The 17,846-nt window shown below is 42.0% G+C and overlaps 1 protein-coding gene across 4 annotated transcripts in view; it reads left to right on the top strand.

Annotated features, from left to right (window-relative positions):
* Nucleotides 1–2,221: 2,221 nt before the first annotated feature.
* Nucleotides 2,222–17,846, top strand: part of Dis3l2 (DIS3 like 3'-5' exoribonuclease 2) — a 320,053-nt gene continuing 304,428 nt past the window's right edge. For 2 of the 4 annotated variants that reach the window (XM_055616632.1, XM_055616629.1), the window contains exon 1: nt 2,710–2,877. The gene's annotated coding sequence lies outside the window, so the exon portion shown is untranslated. Of the gene's footprint in view, nt 2,281–2,709; nt 2,878–5,153; nt 5,165–17,846 lie in introns of those variants that run through there. The other 2 variants (XM_055616630.1, XM_055616631.1) reach the window with 2 other exon arrangements.

Below are 17,846 nucleotides of genomic sequence, written 5' to 3'. Positions count from 1 at the left end.
TGTGTAAGTTCCCATCTCTTACGATACCACTGACATCCCACAGACATTAGGCTCCATCCAAATGGAGCCTAATGAATCACCGTACCCTCTATCAGAACACACGACAAGGTATGTGCAAGACAGAGTTCATCAACTCATTCATTTGGGCTTTCTCTTTTCTAAATCACAAGGTGGCTTTGTACCTTTTATTCACCAAACAACTGGCGTGGCTTGCTTTTACGAATGACTACTTGCTTTCACCATAACTACTTAGGGGTCCCGGATTTGCTGTATTATACCCAGGTCTTTGCTACGGAATGAACATCAGTATCCTTCTCCACAACGTGATGGTATTAGGAGGTGGAGCCTTTGATAGGTCACTAAGGCATGGACACCAACTTTAGAGGACTTCCTTGTGTTTTCTGTCTTGTGGTGACACAGCCAGCAGACTGCCAACTATCAGTCAGGAAGTGGGCCCACAACGGACACTGAAAGAGGTCTGTGCCTTGATTTAGGGTTTCCCAGCCTCCAGGGAAGCCTGTTCACAGAGTATTTAGCCTATGGTATTCTGGTACAGCAGTCAGAATGGGTTAACACAGCCCTCTTGACCATACTTTGTGGTTTCCCATACTCTTCAGTCATACATTAAAAAAAAAATTCTTGACTTACTTTCATAGCTGGTTAAATCAATCATGAATAGGCTTACAGTTTCCCAGAGGAAACCATTATTTCTAAGCATTTTGGAAGAGCTTATGGACACACTTGTTCTATGAGGATTATACATAGACCAGAGATAGGTGTGTGGAGCAAGGCTCTTAGCCCAGGTCCACTACAGAGTGTGCTGTGGTCTTTCTTTGGCTCACACAAGCTTACTACACTTAGAAGTCATGGTATATTTCCACTCAGCCCTGTAGCCTTCATAATAGTTAGCACACTTCTTGGCATATGTGCAACTCAAAATGAGGTCTTGGATACTCTAATGATCTTGGCTCTCCTTTCTTTGTTCTCATCATTGCCATTCTTAGCCTCACCTGCCATTTTCACCTCTCCTGTTCCATATTTTATAGTCTCAGTCCTTTGTTCTCTGTCTCTTCTGGCTTTTTGTATTTCTGTCTCCACTGGCCTGCATCCTATTCACTGAATCTCTGAACTCCTGATATCTCTTCTCTGCCCTTGGAATAGGCAAGTTTTGGAAGTTTGTTTGAGGGTTCTGGAAGGATCTGAGGGAAAGCTAAAAAAAAAAAAAAAAAAAAAAAAAAAAAGGGATTCTGAGGCTCATTCCTTAAGCAAACACAGTAGTTATAACAAGGTGGGTCTTTTTAGGGCATTAAGAAACCGAGAAGTTTGCCATATCTCCTTTTCTTTATTTAACATGGAGGAAATGCAGTGGCCTCCTTCACAAGAAGTGGGCCCCATTCCAGCACCTTCGACCTTGACAATGTAGTCTTGAATTTTGATCATTCCATTGGCACCACTGGACACACAATCTCCAAAACAGTTGACAACTATGACCAGCCCCTCACCGACATTCTTCCTTCTCACGCTTCCCTGGATGCTCTGTGGTTTCCTTCTCTTTGGTCATCATGTTCTAGGTTCCACCCGCAGCTATTAGCAATTCTTGACACACTTCCCTGGTCCTGGCCGTGCTGCCTTCCGGCGGGCTTCACACAGCATTCCATCTATTCCATGACTTGCCACACTTTTCCCGCCCCGTCCGCTTGGTTGAGGTCTCTGTGCTCTTCCCATATTTTGGCTAGGCATGCCTTTCTCGTGCAGGCTTCACAGCTTGCTTCACAGCTTCCTTCGCTCATCTCAGCCAGCTGGACACTGTCACCTCTTTGGTCACCAGCCTGCACGTGCCAACAATGCACCTAGCCCTGAACAGGTGTCCAATGAAGGAGTGATGGGTCAATGGGTGGATTAGTAAGACTTGGCAACAAGGAAGGGGCTGGCATTGTTTCACCAGCGAGGATAGGCGCATCCATAAAGCTGGTGGCACCTGCAACCGGGTGGTGGGTTCAGAATCCAGATCCCTCCAGAGGGACCCAGGATAGAAAAGCAGCTCGACTGCCGACTCCCAGTCGGGAGCCGCCCACGCCGGATGAGCCACTCGCCGCCCCTGGTTCAATCCCGTGGTCCTGCCGCCGCAGCGACCACCGCCTCCACCGCCCACTCGACCGGCGCTTTGCTCTTGGCCCCACCCGGCCACCGTCGCACTCTGGAACGCTCGCTGGTGACCCGGAAGCGCATTCTCCCTAGCAACTGCGGGTCTGCGGCGGCGCCGGCCTCCGGGGAGCGACGGTGAGGCTCCTGCCCCCTCCCCCTGCGCACGCCCCGGCCGCCCGGCCGGGCCTTCCCGCCGCGCCGCGCTCCGCGGTCCGGGCCGTGCGTCCTCACCTCGCGGGGCGCCCGTCCCCGGCGCCTCCGGCCGCCTCTCGCCGGCCCGGCCCGGCCTCGGGCCCCTCACGCCCTGCGGGTCCCTCTCTTTCTGTAGTTGAGCTCCTGGCTGGCGTGAGGGGGAGGCAGGGCTGGAGCCCGTGCGGGAGGACGCGGCTCCCCGAGGCCTGGGCCGCCTGGGGAAGTGCTCTCGCGGGGCCCCGCGGGGACTGACAGGCTGGCGGCGCCTCGGGAGTGCGGAGCCGCGCCTCGCTGGCGGACTGCCTGAGCCTTGCAGAGTGATACACTTTATCCCTTCTGTGGGGCGTAGAGACTGTCTTCCTTGTGCACTTTGAACCTGCCGTTTCCCCGGGAGTTGGCGAGCTAGTTTTCCAGTTATGAATGAGCTGTGCAGGCTTATATTGTATCGTAGCTGCTGTGGTGTCCAGTTGTATACAGAAGGAACGCCCTGGGATTTGACTAATCTTTGGAAAGATTTCAAGTAGAATTTACCACGTTGAGGTAGGGGCAGGTGTAAATATATCTCTGATTTACACTTCAAAAGATAAAGTGGCGCTGAAAACCTCCTTTGAGTTTGGACTAGTGGTACTAAGAAAACTTTAGACATTGCTGGTAACTGCTGATTGTACTTAATAGAATGGTGGAGTGAAAACGGACGTGAACGGTTTCCAGAATTGTTTAGGAATAAAATTCACGATCGTATTAAGATTCACCATTTAAAACTACCATTTCATTTCAGTTAGTATTAAGCACCTGTAGTATTAATGTACTTGAAATAACTAGAAGACATAGCAGGTTGTACACATTACATCACTGGGAAAACAAGATGACCTTGGGTTAAATACGATCTGTGTGGCTAGGTAGTAGGTGTTGTAGTAGGTGAGAGGGTGGAGAGGTGAATTTTGGTTGGTACTTTCAGAATTGTGCTTAAGGCTGAAATATAGTTGATTTGCCTCCAAAATATAGATTCACTATGTATTGGAGAGGGGCAGAGTGAACGGAATATTTTTTTTTTCTATTATTTAGGTTTTGGGAAACATTTCTACGTGATGTTCTTTAGTTCTTTTTTAAAATTCTAGAGTCACTCGATTCTGATCATTTCTTTGAAAACACACCACACACAAATCTCTCTGGTGTTTTTTTCTGTTTGAGATCTAAAGCAGTTTAAGTCGTATACTGTTTAGTATGTACTTAAGATTCTTGTGAAAGTTTGCTCTTCATTTGACTGATATTCTTATTGTTTCATATATAGCAGGCACTGTGTCAGGAGACAGCAAAAACAATTACTCAGCAACCATTTACTATGTTTGATCCTCTCTCTCTTTCTCTTTCTTTCTCTTTCTCTCTCTCTTTGTATTTAGCTCAGTACTTGACTTAAGCTGTAGAAGGACATTAGTAGTTCACATAAGGCTTTTTTAGGCTATTGCTTTGCAGATCCACCAAAGGTATTATAAAGATGGATAAACTCTTAAACCCTTTTCGGATGACTTACTGCTTTCTTATAGATACTGTATTGCTATATCCAGTCGTTGAGCAGACACTGGACTGAATGCCTGGTACCAGACACTGTGCTTACCTGTGGAGTGGAGAATGGATGCTGCAGTCAGGATGTGTTAAGAGAGGTCACAGATGAGATCCCCGAATGGAGGTATTCAGGATGCATGGAAAGGAAGTGCTTCAGTGAGAGACCCTGTGGCAGGGTGCAGGGCACAGCTTTAGAGAGGGAGCTGGAGGCATGTGGAACAATTTGGTAGGACAGAGGGCTGGAGCAATGGAGTGGGGCCAGATTGTGCTGGGCCTTGTAGACAAGCTGAATTTTTCTTTGTGCTTTGAATAAAGAGAAGCCTCTATGGGAGGCTTTACTTAGGGACCTAGGCTGTGTGTCCGGTGGGGATGACACAGTATGTTTGTGTCTGAATAGACTGCTTTGTCTTTTTACCACCGTTTAGCATTTGTATTGTTTTCTCATTCCTTGTTCTTCAATTTGTACCCTATGCTTTATTTTGTAAATTTTTAATTAAAAAATATAAATTTACATCTATCTATCTATCTATCTATCTATCTATCTATCTATCTATTTATTTTTGTGTGTGTTTGTTAGGAGGTCTGTGGACAACTTGGAGTCTTTCCTTCTACCAAGTAGGTCCAGGGGATTGATCTCAGGTTGTCCGGCTTTGTGACAAATGCGTTTTACTCAGGAGCCATCTCACTGCCCCTCTCCCATGCTTTAGTATAGCTGGAGAAGCCCCATGTCTCACTGGCAAGATGTACTCATTTTTCTTTTATTTGGAAGGAAAGAATTGGGGCTGGAGAGATAGCTCAGCTGTTAAAGGGTAGGCTCATAATCAAAAATACAAAATAGGCCATTATGGCTAGTTGATTAGAAATATTTTTTATCAGTATTACAGCTTGGAAAACTAGTTTTTGTGTCACTTTACTCTTTTAAAAGAAGTTGTAGTAAAACACACAAAAATGACTCAGGCTGGGAATGAGCTTAGTTGGTAAAGTGTTGCAGCGTGCAGACCTGAGTTCCATATCCCCAGCACCCGTGTAAAAAGCAGACCTGGTGGCATATGCTTATAATAGTGCTCAGGAGGCAGAAGGAACCTGTGGCTCGCTGGCCAGACCTCACCTGTGAGTCCCAGGTCCCAGCGAGAGACTTTATCTCAGAACCAAAACAAAGAAAAGCCAAGCAAGGCAAACGCAACCCAACCTTTCCCCTCCCACAGCAAGGTCAAGGTAGACAGCTTCTTCGGAACAACACCCAAGGTTGACTTCCCGCTTTCAGGTGCGTGCATCTTACCTGATCTTTTTAGTGAAGGGTGACGTACTTCTAGAGCAGTCATACTCATTTGCTCGCTGTTGGCAACCACCATTCCACTCTGTTATAATTTTGTCCACTTGATACATTTAAGTGCGTTGACTTCTGCCCTGCACTTACCTGAGAGTTTTTTTTTTTTTTTTTTTAATCTTCTTTTTGGTTTGCCAGTAATGTGAGGAGCCCTGATGAGTTGGGAAATGGTCCCTTTCCTTCAGTATTTTTTTTTATTTTTTTGTCTGTTTGTTTGCTATATTAGTGTTCCTATCTGGTCTGGAATGCCCTTTGTTTGTTTGTTTGTTTACTAAAATCCAGTTTCTTTAATGGAAAGTATTCATGATCCCTGTTTCTTTTTGAATGAACTTCGTTAGTGCCTTTCATTGACCTTATTAATTTCATCTGTGTTGTTGAATTTACTGGTATATTTGTGTTCTTGGTCACCTTATTCTATGTATTGTCAATCTCAGTATACATTCCATTATTTATTTGTAAGCATCTTTTAAAAATAGAATCAGTTATTCACCCCAACCCCCTTTTCATGTAAGTGAATGTATGTGTGCATGTGTGTGCATATTTGTGGACATGTGTTTGGTTGTGCATGCACATGTGTGCTCATGCATGTGAAGCCAGAGGTTGATGTGTGGAACCATCCTGTGTAAATTGTCTGCCTTATTATTGAAGTAGCATCTCTCATTCAAATCCAGAGACCACTGATGTGGCTCGTCTTGCTGTCTGGCTTGTTCTGAGGATCCCTTGTCTCTCAGCAAGCTGCCATGCTCACCCGCATTTACATAATGTTCTAAGGATCTGAACTCATGTTGCTAGGCTTGCTTTCAAGGAAGGGCTTTAACCACTGAGCCATCTCTTCAGCCCAGAATCAGTTCTCATTAAATTATATATTATATAATATATTAAGTTATATATTATATAATATATTAAATTTTATAATATTTTAAATTATATATTATATAAAAACACCTACCCCCCCAAACAACAACAACAACAACAACAACAAGAAAAAACCCAAACAAGAAAAACCCAAAATGCTTCTTTATGGTTACACATGCAGTGAGTTAATTTTCTCTTCATTTCTGTTTATCCTCATATTTGTGTTATGATTTTATTTTTGCTTTAAGGATTTCCTTTAAAGTTTCTATTAATGGGAACTTGATGGTCATTGTTTTAGCTTTTGTATGTCTGAAAAAGGTTTTTTTTTTTTTTTTTTGCTTTGAAAACATTTGTTAAGTAATGAAGTTTAGATTTTTTTTTTTTCACCATCAGTCACTTAAAAGATGTTAATTTATTATTTTTTTCTGTCTCACTTGTTTCTGGTAAGAAGGCAGCTAATAGTTTCCTGTTACATAATAGGTGTTTTTTCCTGTGGCTGCTTTAAAGATTTCTCTTTAAACTGGCTCAGCCAAATAGATTGTGATATGTGCTAAGGTAGTTTTTTTTTTTTTTTAAATGTTCCTTGTGTTTGATATCATTGAACTTCTCGATTTGTGATTTAATAGTTTTCAACAGTTTTGTAAAATATTTGACTATCATTTTTTCCAGTATTTTTATTTCCTATTCCTCTTCCTTGTAGATTTTGTTCAAATATGTATTAAGTTGCATGAGGTGGTTCTGCAGCTTACTGATGCTCTGTTAATTTCTCTCTTTGGATTCATTTTGTTGTCTGTTGCTCTGTCTTCCAGTTCACTAGCCTTTTCTTCTGTAGTTCCTGATCTACTATTAATTCAGCCATCCTGTATGTTCAGCATGTTTTAATCTTAGGCATCATAGTTTTAACTTTTATTTGTGTTGTGTGCGCATGTGCACCCATGCATAGCATGTTTGTAGAGATCAGAGGATAACTTTGTGGAGTCAGCTCTCCGTCTTCACGTGGGTTCCAGGGGTGGAACTCAAGTGGTCAGGCAGATGTGGCTGGTGACGGCTGCTGTCTCACAGACCCAGTGCTGGAGTTTTTAATCGCTTGGGGCCCTACTTGGATCTTCCGAATGTTTGTCCTGTCTTTTCTTAATACATCCAGCTTTTCCTCTACTCACTGAGGTGCAGACTGTAGTTCTGGAGGTACAACTTGGATGTCGTATCATTTGTTGTTACTCGCAGGCACTTCTGCCCCAAGTGTCTTCACATTCCCTCTCTAAACCCACACTCCCCCATTAATTCAACAAAGAGTGCATGCTAGTTGATGATTTTCTTATTTTGTATATTCAGGAGCTGAAGCTTAAGAAAGTTGGTAAGCTTGGTTTGGTCAAGGTCAGATAGCTAATGGTTCAGATTTAAATTTTGGTCTTTCTAACCATTTAACTTGATGCTAGCAAGACAGACAAGTATAGAAATAGAATATGAATTAAGTATCAAAGGCACTGTAACAGAGTATGCTGTTTATAAAAGACTTCCAAACATGCAGGCCGCATTTGGGATGAGCTTTGGAAGTTAGGAAATTTTGGAGGCCTCTGATGTGAGGGAAGCATCTGAGGGGTGCCAGTGAGGAGGAGGGGGCAAGGCAAGGAGAGTGCAGTCCATGGGAAGATCCAGACATGTATTTGGCTGAATTGGGTGTGACTGAAAGCAGATGACAAAGGAGTTGGCCTGAATTGTGGAAGTTTTTTTTTTTTTTTTCTTTCTGGCTTCAAAACAGTCTTTTGTATGTCTTTAGCTACTGTATGAGTCTGATCAAGGGCAGGCATCTTTTAAAATTTGTCTTCATTACTCAGTACAGTCTTACACATAATTAATCCACAGGTTTATTGATTGATTGATAGCATGTTTTCTTACTGTTGCTTAGTTACTTTATTAGTGCTTGTGATAGAATTGTTTATTGTATGAGAAGTCTTAAATCTTGTGTTCATAAAATTCCTTCCAAAGAAGTCAGCATACTTTATGCTAATTCACATTGATTATCTCAGCAGTCAATTTACTATACCCAAAGAGTATCCCACTACTTTAGACTGCAGCTTCAACTGCAGAAGCATTGGGTAGCTGTTTTTTGGTTGGTTGGTTTGTTTGTTTTGCTTTTGGTTTTTCAAGACAAGGTTTTTCTGTGTAGCTCTCAATGTCCTGGAACTCACTCTGTAGACCAGGCTGGCCTCTTAACTTTGAGATCTATCTACCTCTTTCTCCTGAGCACTGAGTTTAAAGGTGTGTGCTACCACTGCCCGGTTCTATTTTTTTTCATTAACAATTAAAATTTTTTATGTGTGTGGCTGTTTTCCTTGGATACCGTGTGTGTGCAGTGTCCTCAGAAACCAGAAGAGGGTATTGGATCCCTGGAATCCTAATTACAGACAGTTGTGAGCTGCTCTGTAGGTGCTGGGAATTGAACCAGGATCTTCTGGAAGAGCAGCCAGCTCTTAAAAAAAAAAAAAAAAAACAAATAAATAAAAATTTTTAAAATTTAAATTACATTCTATCTTTAGTGAGAATACTACTAAATAATACCATAAGTGTTACCCTTACTATTTTGGATAGGTAGGTATTTTTAAGAGAGATTTATGTATTTATTTTTATTTTCCGTGTGTAAGTGTTTGCGTTTGTGTGCGCGTCTGCGCACCAGGTGTGCGCAGTGCCTGTGGAGGCTCACAAGGCGTCAGATCCTCTAACTGGAGTTATAGATGATGCTGAGCCACCACATGGGGCCTGGGAATTGAACTTAGGTCCTCTGGAAGAGCACCCAGTACTCTACTGCAGAGCCATCATTTTATCTCCTCCACCTTATCTTTTGAGGCAGGGGCTTCCACTATTCTGGGGGTCCTTCCATCTCTGCTGCCCCCTCTAGCTTAAGAAGCGTGTGGCAGTGCCCACCTTCTTTTTATTCTCAGGAGGGCCCTGGGGATTGGGACTCGGGTCCCCATGCTTGCATGACAGGCACTTTGCTGATAGAATATCTTTGCCATCCCAAGTTTTTCATCTTTTTCTGTGTTTTGGAATAGTTTAACACAGGAAACAAGATATTTGCCTTTGCTTATGTTTATGATAGACTATGTATTCAGTACTTACTATTTTAGTCTTTTGCAGTTAAATCGGCTGCTATTCTTTCTGGTCACTGTCAGGTTTGGTGGGAAGTAGAGGAGTAGCGAAGAATCAGATTCATTCCCTTCACTTGTATAGCTGGTCATTGTTTAGTATCATGTATTGAAAACTCCTTTATCTGTTGAGACACTACCTTCAGCACACAAACATCTGCAGTTTTCTTTAGTATCTGTTTAAGCATCTTCTTTTTTTTGAGTTTTCCAAAATTTTTTATTAATTACAGTTTATTCACTTTGTATCCCAGCTGTAGCCCCTTCCCCCATCTCCTCCCAATCCCACCTGTAAGCATCTTCTAATAGTGACCAGTGGTAAGATTATTTGAAAACTAATTTAAAAAGTAGTTTTTTTTTTTTCTATTTAGACTTTGGTCTGTTTTTAATAATGAGGCCTTGCTATAGACTTTAAAAAAAAATCATATATATTTACTTTCTTTCCTTTTTTTGGAAAAGTTGTTGAGAGAGAGGTTTTTTCAGTGGATCTCCTGAGCCTGGTTATGGTGATAAATTAGTTTGCTGGTTTAGCAGAATACAATATAACAAAGTATAGTTGGCTCTCATTTTCTTTTTCATTTTAGATGATTTATTTTGTGTGGGTGTGTGTTTGTGTGTTCAGAATATGTATGCTTGGTGTCCATGGAGGTCAGAAGAGGGGGATGGGTCATTCAGAACTGGTGGATGGTTTTGAGCCCTTTTGTGAGTACTGGGAACTGAACTCAGGTCCTCTGCAAGAGCAACAAATGTTCTTAATTGCTGAGCCATCTCTCCAGCTCTCTGTTTCTGTGGCTCCAGGAGCCTGGAGGATTCTGCTCATGCCTAAGTTCTTTATATGGAACATTGTATTTGCATTTGACCTATGTATATCCTTTTGAAATCATCTCTAGATTAGTTATAATATCTAGCAACATTCTTACATTGTTTAAGGAATAATGAAAAGGAAAATTATGCACATTCAACATTTGGTTCTTTTTTGTTTTGAAATCAATTTTATTTCTATGCAGTTACAGAAAACAACTGAAAATAAAAGACAACTGTTCTTGTGTTAACATTAAATAGAATAAAATACTGTGGAATGATTTTAACAAAGGTGCAAAATTTACATGCTGAGAACTATATAATGTTGTTGAAAGAAATCATGCAATGTGGAAATGGTAGAAATACAGCCCATGTCTTGGTTCTTTTCAGTCTGTGTTGGTTGAACCCACCAGAGTAGAACCTATGGATATGGAGAGTCCAGTGTACCACTGAATGGCTTACATAACAGAAATTTATTGCTCAAAGGTCTGGGAAGCCAAAAGCCTGACATCCAGGTGTTGGTAGAGTTGATTCCTGAAGGCTATGAAGAATCTGTTCCCTCTCTCTCCCTCTCCTAGCTTCAGGAGGTTGCTGGCAATCTCTGGCATTCTTTGGCTTTTAGACACATCATTCTGTCGTTTGCCTTAATCGTCACATGATGTTATCTCTGGGAGTATGTCTTTGTTCAAATTTTCCTTTTTGTAAAGACAATAATCATTGAGTATGCCCCCACTCTTATATGATATCATCTTAACTAATTACTTCCTTCCGAAGAAACCAAATAAAGTCACATGCTGAGATGCTTCACATTTAATACTTCAACGTATATTGTATTAGCTGTCACTGTAGCAAAATATCTGAGATGAATAACTTCTGGTTTATCATTTTGGTGGTCCAGTCTGTGACCCTGTTGCTTTGGGTCTGTGGTGAGGTATCACATCATGGTGGGAAGAACATGGCAAACCTAAATCGGATATGCCATGACCAGAGAACAAAAGAAAGAAGTGGAAAGTGGCCAGGGTTCCATCACCCCCTTCAAGGGCTTGTCGACTATAACATAAGACCCTTTCCAGGGCCCCTCTTCTTAAATGTTCTGCCACTTCCTAGTGCCTTTAACACATGGCTCTTTGGGAGATACTCAAGGTCATAGTCATAGGACTCTCCTTGCAGACAGTGTAGTTACCTGAAGGAACTGGATCTGGGTGGTAGTGGTTTAGAAGCCACTATAGTTTGAAAGTGGGTCTGATGTGAGAGACTCTTGATAAGGAATGGTTGATTAAATGAAGTCTGCTATGCACTGATCTTCATTGGCTGAGAACCTGAAACGTGTGTGTGTGTGTGTGTGTGTGTGTGTGTGTGAGAGAGAGAGAGAGAGAGAGAGAGAGACAGACAGACAGACAGACAGGGAGACAGAGAGAGGCCTCACAAAGATAGGTATTTCTGAGGCCTGATGAAAAGGATTCTGAGCTTCCTGGAAAAGAATAGAGATTCTGAGCTAAGGAAGAAACCATGGATCCTCACCACTGAGAACTAGCCTAGGCTTGTTCAAAGTGTAATTGTCCTCAGTATCCATGGGGTCAGTATATAATGATCCAACTAATGGCAGATCAAAGTCATTAGATTCCTGTCTGCACTGAGCAGGTGTGGACTCTTTTACTCTGTAGTTAATACATGATCTACGTGGTCTTTATAGTGTAATATAAAGATAATTCACATGCATGTGTGCATGTGCTTGATGTATTTCTCTCTGTGTGCACATGTGCTCATGAGTGTGCATGCATGTGCACAGACATGCATGTTTGTGTGGATAACCTCTGGTATCATACGCAGGGAGGCCCCCATCTTCTTTGAGATCGTCTCTCTTATTGGCCTGAACTCACCAATCAGGCAGTCTAGCTGTTCAGTGAGCTTCAGGGATGGGTTCTCTGTGCCTCCTTACTAAAACTCTTATAGGTGATTGGAACCAAAGCAAAGAGAGGTGAGACACTTTGCCCAAGTTACAGCTCTTAAGAGATAACAGGCTGGATTCAACTCTGGTGTTTTGACTCTCAATATCTCTTAACCACTGAGCTGTGTGGTCTTCCCTTTATCTTTTAGCTCATAGTAGCAATGTTTGGCCTTCCAGAAAATGATGTTTTAATTTTCTTGTGTTGCTGGCATAACCAAGTGTTATTTTATTTGTTTGAGAGTACTCTATCCATTTTGTGATGGCTAGATACTTTATCTCTTTCAAATGGAGCTAACACTGAATCTACGTTGCACCTGATTAATGTCTCTGTTACTATAGGAAGTAGTGAGTATTTGAAATGAAGCTTCAGGCTTTGGGAGTTGAGGAGACCTTATTAAGATGCCTGGTCTGTTCTTAGGTTAGTTAGGGATTATTTCTTTCAGAATGTCCCTCAATGATCTGCTCAGTCTTTAATTTCTCAAAGAGTTTCCCTCTCCCTTGAAGAAGGCAGTTTTTTACAATCTTATCTTCTCTAGGCCTTGTGGAAGGCCACTCCTTATCTGCAGTTCTAGCAATTGCATGTGTGTGGGTTTGCGAAACTTGTAGTTGTTGTGGAACTGTATCTCTGGGTTTCTTCATCTGCATTAGTGGACTGTGTGCCAAGTCTCTGTATGATTGATTGCAGCTTTTATATTTAACATACTTCTAGAAGCAGCAAGATCTTAGAAGCTTCTTCAGTGACAAGCTGAGTGCTTGCAACCTGAAGATTTAAAGTAATCATCTAAATTTCTGAACTTTGCTGTGGAGCTGGCCTGTGCTCTTACCCTCTGCTCATAATATTTTCACAAATACTGCAAACACTGGCTTGCTTCCCTGGGTACCTAGGCCATGGTTTATTTTGTGTCCCTTAGACACAGAGATTCTAGGTGGGTCATTGTTGTACTTTAGTATTTTTTTGGAATTATTTTAGTTGTTTGCTTTTTATTTTAAATTTTACTGTTTCTCTGCATGTACCTGACATTGTTATGCACTGAATTCATGGGATGTTTCTTATGAGTGATGGTGTTACCAATGAGCTGGCTTGGGTTTATTTCTGACTGTCTGCATGGAAATTGTGAGTAGGCAAGGGTTGGCTGTTTTAGTGTTGGTGGTTCCAGTCTCTTGAGTGCTAAGAGCATACAGGCTAGACTAACAGGCTTATCTCTCTGGATCCTGAGTATTAGAGTCTAGAAACTTGCAGTCCTAGATGCTTAGGTTGGGGGATTACTGTTCTGAGCATTAACTGTTAGTGGTACTACACTTTGACCAGGAAACCACAATTCATTGCAGTGGCTAAGCATTGGTAGTAGCGCAGCAGACGGAGGTGGCCAGTTATAATTCTTAAACCCTGAGAGTCTGGACCCATGGCTTTTAGGGAATGTTTTCTTTCTTTCTTTCTTTCTTTCTTTCTTTCTTTCTTTCTTTCTTTCTCTCTCTCTCTCTCTCTCTCCCTCCCTCCCTCCCTCCCTCCCTCCCTCCCTCCCTTCCTTCCTTCCTTCTTTCTTTCTTTCATTTTTGGTTTTTTAAGACAGGGTTTTCCTGTGTAGCCTTGGCTGTCCTGGACTTGCTTTATAGACAGGCTGGCCTTGAACTCACAGAGATCTGCCTTCCTCTGCTTCCCAGAGTACTGGGATTATAGGCATGTGCCACTGAGTCTGGCTTTCTAGGGACTCTTAGTCCTTAAGGGTTGACAGTTTTGTGAATTATTCTAATTCTCATCTCTGTCTCTTTACAACCTTCTGTTTCTTAGAGTCTTGGGTTTCTGCTTCTTCTCATGTTCTAATACTGTCCTTTGTCATTTTAACTGCTCTACTCCCTGCAGCGTTTTAGTCCGCATCTGCTTTCTTGTCAATGCCATCTCTTTGTACTGTTGGTTTAGCTTGACACTTCTACTATAAAGGTCACAGGTGATCAAGAAAAGACCATTGGGAGAAGCCTTTGCAAAAGATGTCTTTTAGTTGATTACAAAGTAAGCTGTACAGTCTGGTTATGTAGTTAAGAGGGTGTGTGGGAGGGCATATGTATAGCATGTAAAGGAAGGGTTATGTTTACACCTATCATAGTGTGGTGTCCAGTTCCAGCAATCTAGGCCCTGCATAAGGATCTTTCATAGGCTTTGTGTGTGTACTTGTATCTTGCTGAATTGCTGAGTTACTTGAGCGAGTGAGAATAGCTTCAAGGTTATCTGAAGATTACTGAATCTTGACTAGAGTGCTGCCTTCCAAGGCCAGTGCAGGCTTTTGGGAGCAGTTGTGAGGGGAGCAAGGCCTTCTGGAGCCAGAGTTGTGGCTTTCACCGCAGTGTTCCTGGCAGCTGGCGTGTTCTCAGAGTGATAAAGTGTCTGAAGTAGCTGGGCTGCTTCGAGGTCAGTCTACCCAGTTGTCAGAGAAGACGCTGCTTGGCTGATGGTTTCCTATTCCAAGCTGCCAGGCACAAGTGTAGTCTAAGAACCCCTATTCAAAGCCTTGAATGGGCCACTTCCAGTTTCAGTGGTTTGGTCATTTACAGGAAAAAATGTCAGGCCTTTATAATAGGGCCGAAGCTCAACACAAAACTGTTTTTCTCGAGGCATTCAACAGTCCTTGAAAGCAGGTATCAGGCTTAGCGGTGCCCGTCCCTGCCCCAGGGCCCTACAGGGCTGGTTCTCTTTGATCTCAGTGGTAGTTTTTGGAGATGGGAAATGTGGAAAAACTGCAGACCATAGGGGTCACCATCTTCCAAACTCACCTTGAAAGGTGCAAATGTAGAAAGTAATTTCTTCACAGACTGGGGCCTAGAATCAGGGTTGGCTTTTCTGGGCCTCTCAGATCCATCACTACAAGGTGAACAGACCTGATCTAGAATTGGCAAATTGGCTGAGGGTGCCATCAAGCTGCCCACATCTCACTGGGTCTAGGCAGTTAACTCTAGATGTCTGAATTCACCACCTTGAGCCTTTTAATGATTAGAATTTTGTGTCCTGCATTCCCCTGCATTTTTAAAATGATACTATATTTTTCTCTGACTTTGGGTATTTTGAGGTACTTGTTTGTGACTTTGTATGTCTTCTTCTAAGAGTGCTGTCCAAGACATGATATAGAACTTACATTGTAGACTAGCATGTGGCTGAAACTGTAGGTAGTAAATTCTAGATGTTTGTAGTGGCAGCCCTGAGAGTGTTTTACATTGTTAGAACAGCACTTTACCAAGGACAAAGTAATGATGACTGACCTGAACAAAACCAACTTTTGTTAAATTACTAATTCACAAAAGCCAGCTTGATAGTAATATTGTGTGTAAAATTGAAAGAATGTTTGGACAACACTGACATTTTATTTGAAATGATATGAACCTAGGGAAAACAAATTTCAGTCCTTGTATGTTTTAGTAATTTTGTTTGGCAGATTGTAGGTTATGAAAGTCACATATTTTTCCAAATTGCAATGATTAAATTGGCCACGTAGGCAAGCTTTGTAGTCTTCTTTTTGTCGTATTACTTTCTAGATGATGGCAGTGGTCACTACTGAGATGGTGCATATGGGCTGGTAGATGAGTTATTTTCATTAAGTAACTGCTCTAACGCACTGTGATTGTTGCTATGGTAGTCCTGCTTCATACAATTTATGATTTATGTACAGGAAAGCCTTGAGTAGGTTTTTTCTTCTATGCACTCACATGTGCCATGCACACGTGTGTGTGTGTGTGTGTGTGTGTGTGTGTGCACGCTCTAGTGCATTAACATGCAGTGTGTGGAAGCTGGATGACCATTTCATGTGTCCTTGGGGTGAGGGGCTTCTTGGTCTGGAGTTATTTACCAATAGTCTAGACCGGTTGAGCAGTGATCATCCTCTCTGCCTCCCTATCACTGTGATTACCAGTGTGCTTCCCCATGCTGGCGTTTTTTTATATGGTTTCTGGGGATTGAACTCAGGCCTCTGTGCTTACAGAACAAGCACTTTATTGATGAAATCACCCCTAAGCCTAATAGCTGAGTTGATTGCTAAGTACTGTATTTTGACATTGTGTCTGGGCCTGGTGGAATAGGTCTGTAATCCAAGCTACTCAGGAGGCTGCAGCAGGAGAATTGCAATTCAAGGCCAGCCATGGTGGGCAAATTAGGGACACTTTCTATTAGAGACACTTTGTTTTTTTTTCCAGGATATTTTATTTATTTATTTATTTTTTATTAATTACACTTTATTCACTTTGTATCCCCCCTGTGGTTCCCTCCCTCCTCCTGTCCCAATCCCTCCCTTCTTCCACCCTCTGCATGCATGCCTCTCCCCAAGTCCACTGATAGGGGAGGACTTCTTTCCCTTCCTTCTGATCTTAGTCAATTAGGTCTCATCAGGAGTGGCTGCAGTGTCTTCTTCTGTGGCCTGGTAATGCTGCTTCCCCCTCAGGGGGAGGTAATTAAAGAGCAGGCCAATCACTTCATGTCAGAGACAGTTCCTATTACAATGGAAACCACTTGGATACTGAACTGCCATGGGCTACATCTGTGCAGGGGTCTTAGGTTATCTCCATGCATAGTCCTTGGTTGGAGTATCAGTCTCTGGAAAGACCCCTGTGCTCAGATTTTTTGGTTCTGTTGCTCTCCTTGTGGAGTTCCTGTCCTCCAGATCTTACTGTTTTCCACTTCTTTCCTAAGATTCCCTGCACTCTGCCCAGAGGTTGCCCATAAGTCTCAGCATCTACATTGATTGTCTGCAGGGCAGAGCTTTTCAGAGGTCCTCTATGCCAGGCTCCTGACTTGTTCCCTCTTTTCTCCTTCTTCTGATGTCCAGCTAGAGACACTTTGTAAAGCCAAAATATTGCAAGAAGGAAAGAAAAAGAACTGTCGCTAGGTCAGTGGTAGAGCACTTGTCTAGCACGCGTGAGGCCTTGAGTTAGATCTCGGCAGACAGAAAAAAATTTTGATTTTGTAATCCATAAGTCGAGAGTTTTAAAAAGGAAATTAAAGAGTTTTTTTAAATTAATATCTTATAATTTAAGATGTGTGTGCTTGTTTAGGAGTGGATGAAACAGGTGTGAATTCATAGTTATTGAACTTGATAGTGAACATACGGATAACCATCAAAATATTTCCTGCCTACCCCCTTTTTCCTTGACACTGGCCTCCACTTTGTAGTCTAAGCTGTCCTGGAATTTACTGTGTGACCAGGTTGCCAAACTTATAGCAGTCTTCCTCACTCAGCCTCCCAAGTGCTGGGATTTTGGGCATGAGCCATCATGCCTGGCATGAATATGTTTTTATTTAAACATTTTAAGTGATTGTTTTTATATATGTGTGGTGTCTTTGTCAGGGTCTCTATAGCTGTGCTAAAACACCATGGCTAAAGCACCTCACGGAGGAAAGGGTTTATTTTTCCTTTACACTTCCTGCCACAGTTTTGGCAATTCTAGTTTTTCTCAGGAAGAATGACTTGTTGATCAGTCTGACTTTTGCATATTCTTTGGGTTTTAACCTTGCCTTAAGTATGTTAGCTCTCTGTAATAGAATATAGGACCTGTGCAGTATAGATCAAACCCTTAAAGTTTTTGTTTCTAATTTCTCAAACAAGAGAATTAGAAGACATAGCTGGGTTGGGGAGGTAAAATAAGGGAAAGAAGAGGCATTGCCAGCTGTAACATAGAGTTACATATAGTTTTAATTTTTTTTTTGAAAAATTCATATATGGAAGTAAAGAGAGCAGTGTATTGAGTCCCTATAGAAAACTCAAAATCAATACGTTTGCCATATTCATTTTTAAAATTTATCCTCCATTTGCTGATATACTACAGAATTCCTGACATCATTTACACACACACACACACACACACAACATCTCATTCTGCTATGTGAATATTTTCTGTA

Source organism: Psammomys obesus, unplaced genomic scaffold, assembly GCF_907164565.1.
Source record: "Psammomys obesus unplaced genomic scaffold, mPsaObe1.curated_primary_1811, whole genome shotgun sequence".
Lineage (NCBI taxonomy): Eukaryota > Metazoa > Chordata > Mammalia > Rodentia > Muridae > Psammomys > Psammomys obesus.
This window is presented reverse-complemented; position numbering and strand designations above follow the sequence as displayed.